The sequence below is a fragment of the Cryptomeria japonica genome, chromosome 1, assembly GCF_030272615.1.
Source record: "Cryptomeria japonica chromosome 1, Sugi_1.0, whole genome shotgun sequence".
In the NCBI taxonomy this organism is placed as follows: Eukaryota; Viridiplantae; Streptophyta; class Pinopsida; order Cupressales; family Cupressaceae; genus Cryptomeria; species Cryptomeria japonica.
In genome coordinates, this window is record NC_081405.1 from 57,974,931 (window position 1) to 57,986,635 (window position 11,705).

The 11,705-nt window shown below is 30.5% G+C and overlaps 1 long non-coding RNA gene across 1 annotated transcript; it reads right to left on the reverse strand.

Moving 5' to 3' along the window:
* Positions 1-2,685: 2,685 nt before the first annotated feature.
* LOC131063207 (uncharacterized) lies at positions 2,686-4,389 on the reverse strand. The gene is made up of 2 exons (XR_009111024.2): positions 4,057-4,389; positions 2,686-3,838 (listed from the first exon to the last, which is right to left on the reverse strand). It is a non-coding gene; the product is annotated as an uncharacterized LOC131063207 (long non-coding RNA).
* Positions 4,390-11,705: the final 7,316 nt, after the last annotated feature.

An 11,705-nucleotide genomic window follows, 5' to 3' on the forward strand; every position in this document is an offset into this window, starting at 1 on the left:
AATACAATACATTATGATAATGTATAGGTTTGAATTTTCTATTAGCGCTAATTAAAAGATTGCTAATAAATAAAATATTCAATAACAAATAAAAAAAATTATCAACCTTAGATATTAGAGATAACGAGTACATTTCTAGAAAATTGTAGAAACATTATTACATTATAATAACAAGAGATGCAAAGCGTCATGTTCTTGCCGAGAGGAGAATAGAAAATGTATGGGTGGTAGAGGGGAGTTAGAAAAGGTTAATGTGCAATAAAGTGGGATTAATTTTTATCAAGATTCTAATAGTTTTTTGCAAATTTTAAAGAGTACAATCTTTAGATTTCAGTGCCAAATGCATTTCATGATTACTAAAAATTATAAAAATGTAGATGACTACAATATTGGAAATAAAGTAGGAGTAATTTTCATCAAAAATCCAATTAAACTAATTTATAAATTTTACCTTTCATATTCAAAATTTAAATTCCTACTTTGTAATTATTAATTTTTTAAATAATTATCTTTAGTAAATTATCTTCAAAATATTCTAGTTAATTACTATATTGAAAAATATAATATTAATATTAAAAAAATTACATGTATTAAAATTTTATTTAACATTGAATTTACATAAGATATTTTAATATAAAAAATATTTATATTATTATAACTAATATTAATGAACAGTTATCTAAATTAATTTATATTTATATAAAATTTAATTATTATTATCTTTTAGCTTTACAACTACAAGTACAAGATAAATGATTCTAGGGGAAAAGCCCGCATGCTATGACATTAAAAAAAAGTAATTTAAATTAATATTATCTAAAAATTTAAACCAATGATAATGCTATTTATTATGGCACATTAATTTTTTTTGCAACATTTGCTTAATCCTACCTGTTTGCACAATTTTCAGGCTATGTATATATACCTTATTTAGTACTAAAAAGCAATCCTTTTGCCAAATCGTATGTTTGCGATTTTCATTGTGCTTCAATTTCTTGAAAATTTTATATCTAGTAATGGGAGGAACGCTGAAGAAATGAGTTCGTGAAGATGAGGGTTTGGTCAATTCAGTAGGGCCGGAACCTAAAATTTTATGCCGAAAAACTCAGCAATTTTTCCATTTATTCGAAGACATGGATTCTCTGGATAAAATCCAGGATGATGAGTGTTGTGTGAGCGAGGAGTTGGTTTGCTGCGTTATGAGAAATATGGAGGAAGAGATCGGCTTAACGACTTGCTTCATTTTTCCCAAGGGTTCCTCCAGGAAAGATTCGATCACATTTGATATGACCAGTTGCTCTGGCAACGAAGAAGGGGGTTTTGATCTATGTCATCTGCCTAGAAAACCAGGAGAGTAATGCCTTTTATGATGATTGGTATTTTGAGAATAATGGTGTGGATTACTTCCAAAATCTTGATGTTGCCTTGGACGTCAGAGATTTTGTGATTGTAGAGCAAGATTATATGTTGGTATGGCGACTGGAAAGTACTTGTAGTGTTTATTGACTGAGAAGAAATCAATATACGTTTATGTTGGTAAAGCCAAAGATTTGTTGCATTTAACTTCTAGTCTTCTCATGTTGTGGCAGGCAGGTTCAGAAAATTGACGACTTTAACGGGCAAAATAAAATGGCAATGAAAGACAGTGAAAAGTGGATCGAAGTCTTTTCTGTGTCAGAAGTCATTAATTATCTACACAGTAATAACATCATAGTCATAACTAGCAATTGCACCTTGGTGTGCAATGGGTACGTCGAAGAGGTTTGGAATGTTAATTTGGAAAAAAAATGGTCTATTAGCTGCATAGATTTGTGTAGTACATGAGTTCAATTGTGAGGCCAAGGTTTGGAAGGTCAATTTGGGAAAAAATGGTCTATTAGCTACATAAATTTGTGTAGTACATGAGGTCAATTGCTAGGCCATTTAAAAACTGTTGTTGTTTGTGTAACATAAGGCTCAATGGAGAAGTGATAGATTCAAATAAACTATGATTTCATTTACAAGTATCTAAACAAGATAGAAGCAAAACCTTTGAATCAAAAAAAAAAATTAAGTTCCATTAGGAATAGGATCATGTTATGTTTGCAATAGGGAGAGAGGGAGAGAGAGGGAGAGAAAGGGATAGAAAGAGGGATAAATAAAGGGGGAAGAGTGTGAGGGGTAAGGATGGATAGAGAGAGGGAGACATGTTTAGAGATAGAGGGAAAAAGATGAAGATAGGGTTGGGACGAAGATAGAGGGAGATAGGAAGTGGGAGAGAAATAGATATTGATATAAATATAGGTAGCGAGAGAGATAAAGGTAGGGAGATAGCAAGGGGAGATAGAGAGGAAGAGAGATATAAAGAAAAGGGAGAGGGAGATATCTAGAGAGAGAGATAAGATATAAGGAAAAATAAGAAGATATTGAGAGTGGTAGTGAGGGAGCCCGAGAGAGACATAGAGACAGAGACAAAGCGTAGAGGTAGACAAATAGATGTGGAGAGAGGGACAAAGGGATAGATAAATTGAGGGAGTAGAGACAGAGAGATAAATAGGAAGATAGGGAGGGCGCATGGGAGGGAGCGTGGGAGGGAGAGAAGAGAAGGGAGATGGAGAGAGAGATAGGTACAGAGGAAGAGAGAACAAGATGGGGAAGATATAGCCCAATATATAGGAGCCCTTCTCATTTCCATCATCAGTGCCATTAAACGAAAAGCCCGCTTCTTCATTATTTCCAGGTTTACCAAATGCATTTTCTGCAGATTTTGTGCCCTCCTGATACCCATCGTCAGTGTCATTAATCAAATGGTCCACTTCTTCTTTAGCTCCAGATTTAGCAAATGCATTTTCCGCAGATTCCATAAGCACTTCCTCCTTTACCATATTGTCAAAGGATAACTGCTTCTGCTCCGATGAGAAGCCTTCTGATGGAGCATCTTCCCTGTTGTAACCCTCGCCATCAGAAGGCTTATTTTCATCACATATAGTTGTTGACCCACTTGTGATTGGCGAGATCTTATTTAATCCTGAAACTTCTTCTGCTGAAATAAAAGACACTGCCTTTTTATTATTTTATGTTGCATCCAACTTCAATTTCGATATTGCATCACTTGTGCTATCAATAAAGCCGCATCACACTCGATTTCTGCAGTATTAGTCGAAGTAGTATTTTCCAAATTTTCAGAATTAGAAACTTTATAATCATCGTCATCATCCACAAGCTTATCGAAAAAATCTGCATCGGACTGGTCATCCATTAGAAATAGAGACGACGACGCCATGAGCCACAACACAACAAAATGCAAATCAAATCAACAAAACCTTCAATCCAGCCAGAATTCGCCTCGGACTTGATTAGTTTTGTTCGAATTCCGACAGACCAGACTAAAATATTTATATGGTCTACCAATAGCCCTTCCAAACCACCTCTAGCTTGATTGGCCTTGATGCTAGGTGAAGGTGCCTTACTGAAATGTGAGTCTCAATGCCCAATTAGGAAGATAGGATCCAAATCGAGGGTTTCTTATGTTCAGGTCCGTTTCTGATCCACACTGAAATAACTATTGCCACAGCTCATACAAAATGTCCCAAATGAGTCGCCTTGCTTCCAAGATGATATCGCTACCCTCAAAAATGGGAATCGATGCTCAAAGATGATGTAGTAATCAAAATCGTGGGAAAGGGGAAGCCTGCTCCAAGATGACAATACCGCTCTGCATTTGCAAAACCACACCATATTACTGCTCCTACAATTTGCCCCTAAAATTAGCCATGCAGCTGCCAGTTGCATCAATTTTCCCCAAAACTTAAGCCAACTTTGAAAATAAATGTTCGGTTTTCACCACGTCCAGTCATGCCTGCTAAATTTCAGCTCAGAAATCAAAAACATCCCCAAAAACTCTTAGATCAAGGCCCAAAACCACAGATCTAGCAAACTGTATAATTTTCCCCTCAACCAAAAATACAGAAACATGCAAAATTTCAATAACCTAAATACTGAATAAAAAATCCGTCACTGAAAGTATTTCAAATTCAAATCATTCTGACGAGCTATTATTGAGCAATCTATGCATACCTAGAGAAAAACTGGCCGGATTGATTCCCTTAAGCCGTGGATCTTGCAAGATTCGAAACGACCACCAGGATTTCAGCAACCAAATCTGTGAACTTGCAAATTGAGCCAATTTGAAGACTTGGAGGGCAAGTTATTATTATTGCGTAGATTATATATTTTTTACAGAGCCTAGTACCGGAAAAACTCTAGTGATCGCCATGCGGAAGGATCGAGGGATCCATGACAGATGCATTTGCCATCAAAATATCAAATATTTTGAATCATCCATCCACAAAATTCTCACTCTTCTCTATCCATCCGCAACCTTCTCGAATCATCTATCCACCTGCAACCTTCTCGAATTGTCCATCCATCCATCCCCAAACCATTAAAAAATTATTACCGAAAGAAAAAATTTAATGGCATTACTATGACATTAGTCATAATTTTAGGGAAAAAACAAATAAAATTAGCAGCAACAACCAATGATGAAAACAAAAAATAATTTTATTTTAACTATTAATTCTATTAAAATATAGAAACATTGAAAAATGTGAAAAGAGCAAAAAATATTTGAATATGATTGGTTGGCAGAATTAATAAAAATGCATCGAACAGATGCGTTAGTATCCTGCCTGTCGGCAGGAACTAATAGAATGTCAATAGACATAGTCGAGAAAAAATAATTATAAAAAATAATAAACATTTTTAAAAAATATTATCATAGACATTATTTTAAGCCTTGATAATCCAAGAAGTACTCACCTCGTTTTAATTTTTTAATTTTTGTCTTTTAATGTCACCATGCTGAAAATTATTCTAAATTGACTCTTCTAGCGTGTCTACTAGATATATCGTGTTTGTGAGTGGGTATAGCGCGTTCATGTCGTGTTTTGTGCTTTCCTTACCTATAAAGTAAAGCCACACATATACATATAATGGTGTTCTTACGTAAGATGTAGGGTAAAGACTAGACTACAAGAATAAGTCATTTTCATAGTTTATATAAATAAATATGGCAAAGTCAAACAATGTGACATTCAATAATTAATAATTAAATATATTAATAATATTTAAGGTTTTTTATTCTAGTTATTTTTTAAGATGTCAACAAGCTTGGTTAAATGTTTGATTTTAGATTGTGAATTATTATTTTTCTTTTTTTTTAAACGTGTGATGAGTGAAATTATGATTATTAGAATGTAACAATAAATTTATTTGTCTTTGAGTTAGTGTAGTTTATATTTATTATAATATATTTGAGCCCCACTTTCACTATGGAGTATGTTAGCTAATGTGAAAAGAATATAATGGATTTTGTTCAAATTAAGTCTAAAATAAGGAAGGATATGTTGTTCTTTTTATTTTAAGAATAATTTATTTTAATAATAGTTAAAATTGTATCTTTCGTTTCTTCTGGTTTGGTTATTTTACTTTAAATCTTACCTTTTCATTTTTATTTGTATTGTTTTTTGTCATTAGTTTTGTGACTTCGTGCTTAAGTTTAGGTATGTTATCTGTACAAGTGATTTAACTCAATTGTACAATTTGTAGAAATGAATCTAGAAGTTTTAAATTTCAATTCAAATTAAGTTCAACCTAATAGTTCTTGCTAGTTGTTATGTATCATCGTGAAATATGAAATCTTTTGTTTACATCTTTTGGAATTGAATGTAATGACTAATTGTTAGAATATAATGTTATTAGAGGTCATACCCTTATAATATTTATATATTATTCTAATATAAGATTAATAAAATTTAATGCTAATTTTATACTTTATAAAACATATATCATTTAATAATTAATAATTTAATAAATTATTATATTATTAATTATTCATCAATTATTATTTATTTATAAATTATAGTTTTGAAAAGGTTTGACAAATACCCTTTCAAGTATTTTGCCACCTCTTCTCTTCTATTTAAGGAGTGCCTCTTTTGTTGAGAAGTAATTCATTTTTTAGAAATTTTGTTAAAGATAAGTTTGTAAGTGTTATATATTATAATGATGTTTTGTAGGGATTTTTCTAACAAGATTTTTTTTTTCCTAAGTATATATTTTATAAAAATTAAGTTTCTGCAACTTATAATTTCATTTCATTTACACTCTATTTCATATTTAATGATTAGTTGCTTACATATTTTATTTTCTCACATGGTATGAGAGATAATCAAATTGTGCTAAACTATTTTATAAAGATAATATCATTACTCAATACATCCAACATGTCTCTTCTTATTAAATTATTGAACCCCATTTATGCATATCTTTTGAAGTATTTAAAATGAAAAATATAATAGACGGAACCAATAGATCTATCCTTTTCATTATTGATTTGAAGAAGTTTGTGTTGAAGACCATTTCTCCTTTCCTAATAAACTTCATCAATAAGTAAACAAACCATTGTTAAGAAGGTGTTAACATTCATGACATGCTAGAAAAACCATTCTTTAATCCACAAGCAACAATTTCTGTGCATTATTATGAATTATCATTCTACCTGGGACAATTGATTTAAATGTAAAAATTAGGTTTGCAATAAGTAAAATATCAGATTTATAAATTTTAAGGACCACTTTCTCAATATTGAATTACAAACACTTTTTAAAATTCTTTCAAAATTATATTTTTAATGATGTAATATAAGTACGAAACTTTAAAAAATACATTTTTACTTAATTTTATCTTACGGATTAAAAAAATAGATCTATAAAATTATTTATTTATAAATATACTATACCCAAAATAACATATATGAATTTTATTTTATTTTTTAAAAATAACAATGTATAATTTGATAGTTTTATTATTATTATTATTTATTTAATATCGTATGTATATTTTTATTCATTTTAACAACCCATACACATTCATTTGTGTAACATGTTGTCTAGAAATATAATGCTATTATGCATGCAAATGGTGTTTTTTAAATTACAAATCATGAATGTTGATTAAATCATCTTCTTTCTGCGCAACCTTATCTCTATTTCTGCACGATTATTTTAGGTAGCTTTAGAATTCTTTTAGTTTGACTTTTAATAGTTTCTTACCTTTTTAGCAATACCAGATTCTCTTGTTAAACCCTTTTTTGTAATGTCATGTTTCATTGTAATTTGACACTTATCTTGGATTGCCTTTAGAATAAAAATTTCTTAGGCAAGACCAATCTTTCAAAAGAAATCCTTGCCAACCTAAAAGGGGTGGAGTGTAAGAATGTGGAAGGTGCTTGAAAGGCAACGTGTTCCATCCGATTTGGATGGATAATAATAAATTCATACTTTTAGATTGTTAGAGTCCTCTTCCAATCAAAACGATATTTTATCTTTACATATTAGTATTTGTATTAGAGGGAGGTGTAATAGTTATGTCGATAGTAATATACAATAAAAGTATTGGACTTCTAAATATGGTGGAGTGTAAATTAACATATAATTACAAATATTTGAAATTGTTTGTATAATGTAATGAACTTCTAAATATGATGGAGTGTAAATTGATGTACAATTACAAATATTTGAAATTGTTTGTATAATGTAAGATATGTATCTGTATGTTCTTGCAATTGGGTGCATTAGATACATTTCTCGTCAGAGGCTAAAGTGTCTTTTTTGCTCTTGATGCAACTCCTTCGATACTATTGGAGCTAAGTTCTCCCTGCAAGATGGACATATGTTAGAATAAGGGAAAATAGATTGTCTAAGTTAGAATGAACAATTGATAAAAACTGAAATTTGTGCTCACCTTTTTTTTTTCCTCACGTTTCTTCTTTCTTCCTTATAATTCTATATCGGTTGTTCAACATCTGATATATGGACGTGAATGTTAAGCCTTGTCATTCTAATTTCCCAATATCAATTGTTACTTTTTGCAATGTTAAACCCTGGGATTTGTGTATCCTAATAAATCATGCCATTGTGAGTGGTATTTGCTTACGATGACCTACCGATATAGGTGTTATTGGTACAATTTTTGGATCATTTAGGTTTTATGGTGAGCCAATGTAGTTATCAACCCTTGTTATAACATACATGGGGATATCTGGTGGTTTGGAGCCACGTCCATACACAATATCAATGACTTCTTCAAGAGCTCCATTTATAAGTCTTGCTTGTGTCCATTTGTTGGTGGTAAGCATAATTCGTTGGCCCTTACAAAGTAGCATGTATTTTTTAACTATTCATCAACAACTTCAATAGCTGGACTACTTCGAATATTTGTTGCACTACTTATTGCAATTGGATTGTTCAATTGTTTTAACATTATTTTATTATGTAGTCTTACTAAATCATTAGTAGCAAATTATAAATGTATTGAATTGTTAAATTGTTCATTTTCACTTGACGTAAGTTGTTTGCTTCTCCGTGTTATTAATAGCTCCCAATCATCTTACATAAGTTTTGTGTTTTGTATGTTTACCAATGCCTAGCGAAATTGTGTTTGTATTGGATCTTCACCTTGTTTGCGAAATATTAATGAAATAAAATTTATTTCTAAGCCTTCCATTATGATTGATCTTCAATTGAGTGTAATGTTCTTTTATATTTTTAAGAAATGTCAATTTGAAATTATGTCATTGAAGTCTTAACAATTTAATTTAATGACAGATTTTGGATTGACTATAGTTTTGATGTTAAACCTTTTTTAATTCTCTTCCATTTTCAAGTACATTTGTATGGTATTTTCTTCACACTTTCACTCCCACGGATCTCAGTGCATCTTCTAGCAGGGAAATAGTGTGGAGTTTGGACCCCACCACAATAACATGGAGAAACTTCCTAGTTGGCATAATAAATGCACTGGAATATGATTAGCAAGTGGGAGGACATGCAACGTCCAAGCTACGATTACCGTATGGCTCACAGCCTTTGAAATCCATTTTCTAGACATTTTCCCATTCAACGTTCTAATCTATGCACAATAAAGAAAAATCTACATGAAATGCTTTTCCTATACCTAAAAGAGAAGATGTTAGACATTTTTTTTTGTATGATATGTCTAGGCATCCAAGAACCCTAAATAAGCAGCCTTCTAGTCAACAAATCTGTTAGTTTATCGATGTTCCACCTAGTACGAATAGACATTGAGGATGGGAAAGCCTATCCCAAGTCTCTGTAATTAGTTTGCAATCATTGTTTAACCAAGAGAAGCATCAAAATTTCTTATTTAAAACATAACTATCACAAAAAGCACATGTAAAATGCTATCTAGCTATCTAGAATTCATTTTCTCTTTAGTCATCACAAAAATCAATAAGCAACTATCCACTAAGAAAAATAAATCATATTTTCCATGGTACTATATGATGTTTCATTCCAAGTTGACAAGATACACAAGACACCAGTAGATTCTCACAATCAATTGCACACATTTTTATGTCTAGTTTTAATACTAATATGAAGTCATATTTTACATTGCAGAATGACTTACAGAAGATAATAGGCCTTTTCCTTAATAAAATTTGTATTGCTACATGTAATAGCTTGAAATTATAGAGGATGAGATAGCGAGTGAGAATAGGAAAAGAGAGGTCTTCAATCTCTCACTGACTCAAAACCACAGAAGCTTCACTTAGTGAATCTAGGTTATATCATGTGCGTTCATGACATATTAAAGAATCTTCCTATTTTTAAAAAAATAATCCTAAACTGTTTTTTTTGTCACCCTCTCCCAATACACAACCTGTATTAAAAACCTCCCTATTTTCACCAGATATTGCATTTTTTCATAGCCCAAATTAAAAATTTCTCTATTTTCATTAAATAGACAATATATTGAACTCATTTTTATATTAAACCCCCTAATATGAACACACGTGATATAATATTGCCTAGCTAGTGAAGCCCCTATGCCCAAAATTATGAAGAGGATGTTATTGATCATTATGATAGTCTTTAATAAAAAACATAGGTTGATTTGAATTTGAACATAAATGCTCAGTTACCAAGTTGATCCCTGTTAACTTGCTAGTTCAGGGAATAATCCATTTCAGATCTTGATACTGATATGTTGTAGGTGAGGCTACAACTAGTGTTTCGAATTTGGCATGTGGTTTCATCCCAACTAAACCTAGGAGAGCCCATAATGAATTTTGATGAGCTTTTTTCAGAATCTACTAAGAACCCACAATAGCTACATGGCATCCAAATTTTCCAACAACGACATCAAATTTCTCAGTGATAAGATCAATTTTTTTTGGCAATGAGCATGAGACACTTTAGGTGGGCATAGCCCATGTAATAAAAGCCTATCGGGTAATAATAAAATCTTTGCAATAAATTATATTCATTTGAGATCATAAATTATACTTTATAATTATATCAATTCATTATGATAATGAACTTTAAATCCATGAATATTATCGTCATGTAAAAATATTATTATTTTAAAGATGAAAAAATTATCATCTTATGTGTATTCATATATATTTTTATTCACATATAAACCATTGCAATATTTTGTAGTGGTTGGAAAATAATAGTATAAATCACTTATCTCTATAAAAATTTAATTATCATTTATGATGCTTCCACTCCTTCTAATGATGGTAAAATCTATATCAAATTATTATTTTTAAAGAGAATTTATTTATTTATTAGACCCAAACAAATAAAAGGGACTTTAAATGCTAGATGTTCTTAAGTAGATAGTTCAGACTTGAAATATTGTGTTGTTAAGTGAGAAAAGTCAAATGAAAAAACATGTAAAGATGATATGTAGAAACAATCCTTTCATAATAGAAGTTATGGGGTCTTCATGTAATTGATAAGATAGGTACAAAAATTATCAAATGCAATGTTAAAAAAGTCATAAAGTAATAATTATCATGAAACTTGAGGATTATCGTCAAAAAGGTTGTATAATATGCATCATTAGTAAATTATTGTATATATATATATATATATACAAGATTATTTCTTCAAAGGCTAACAAATTTTGGAGTATAAAAAAATAAAACTACCCACAACACATTTTGAGAAACCAACACAATACATCAACTAATTAATATATTTCTATGCAATTGTTAACCAAAATGTTTGACATTATTTTATGAATTGTAAAAGCACTATTTGATTTTTCATTAAATTAATAACAATAATTTGATCTTAATGCTCATTAGTTTTTTTTGCTTCCATGATGATTTAATATTTAATATTATTAATAATTCGAATACCATAGATTTGGCCCCAAATAATGGAGACTTATAGTGTATTAAGGTATCTCCAAAAGCAAATTCTAATTGCATAAATGATTTCCATTTGTTTGTTCATATAAATCATATAATTTCCTATCCTACCAAGTTCTTACCATGCCTATAGACTTGGTAATTCTAGAAGTGCAAACAACAAGAACTTAAACGATAAGCTAGAGATACAATCCTCTTATTAGTCCCTACATATTTATAGGAAGAGACTTACATTTTTTATCAATCAAATTGGTATTGATCTTCATTAAAAAATTATTAAAAATACTCACATATATACCACCCCCTTTTTTCATCAACACCAAAATTTAAGGTTGAAACATGTTATAAGTTTGTCTTTTAATTGATTTTTGTGCTATTTTTAGACAATTGTTATTTGTCATGACAAATGTTTAAATTATAATGACCAAAAACACCACATAACTATATATGGGAATGTAATATGCATTATAAAAAGGCA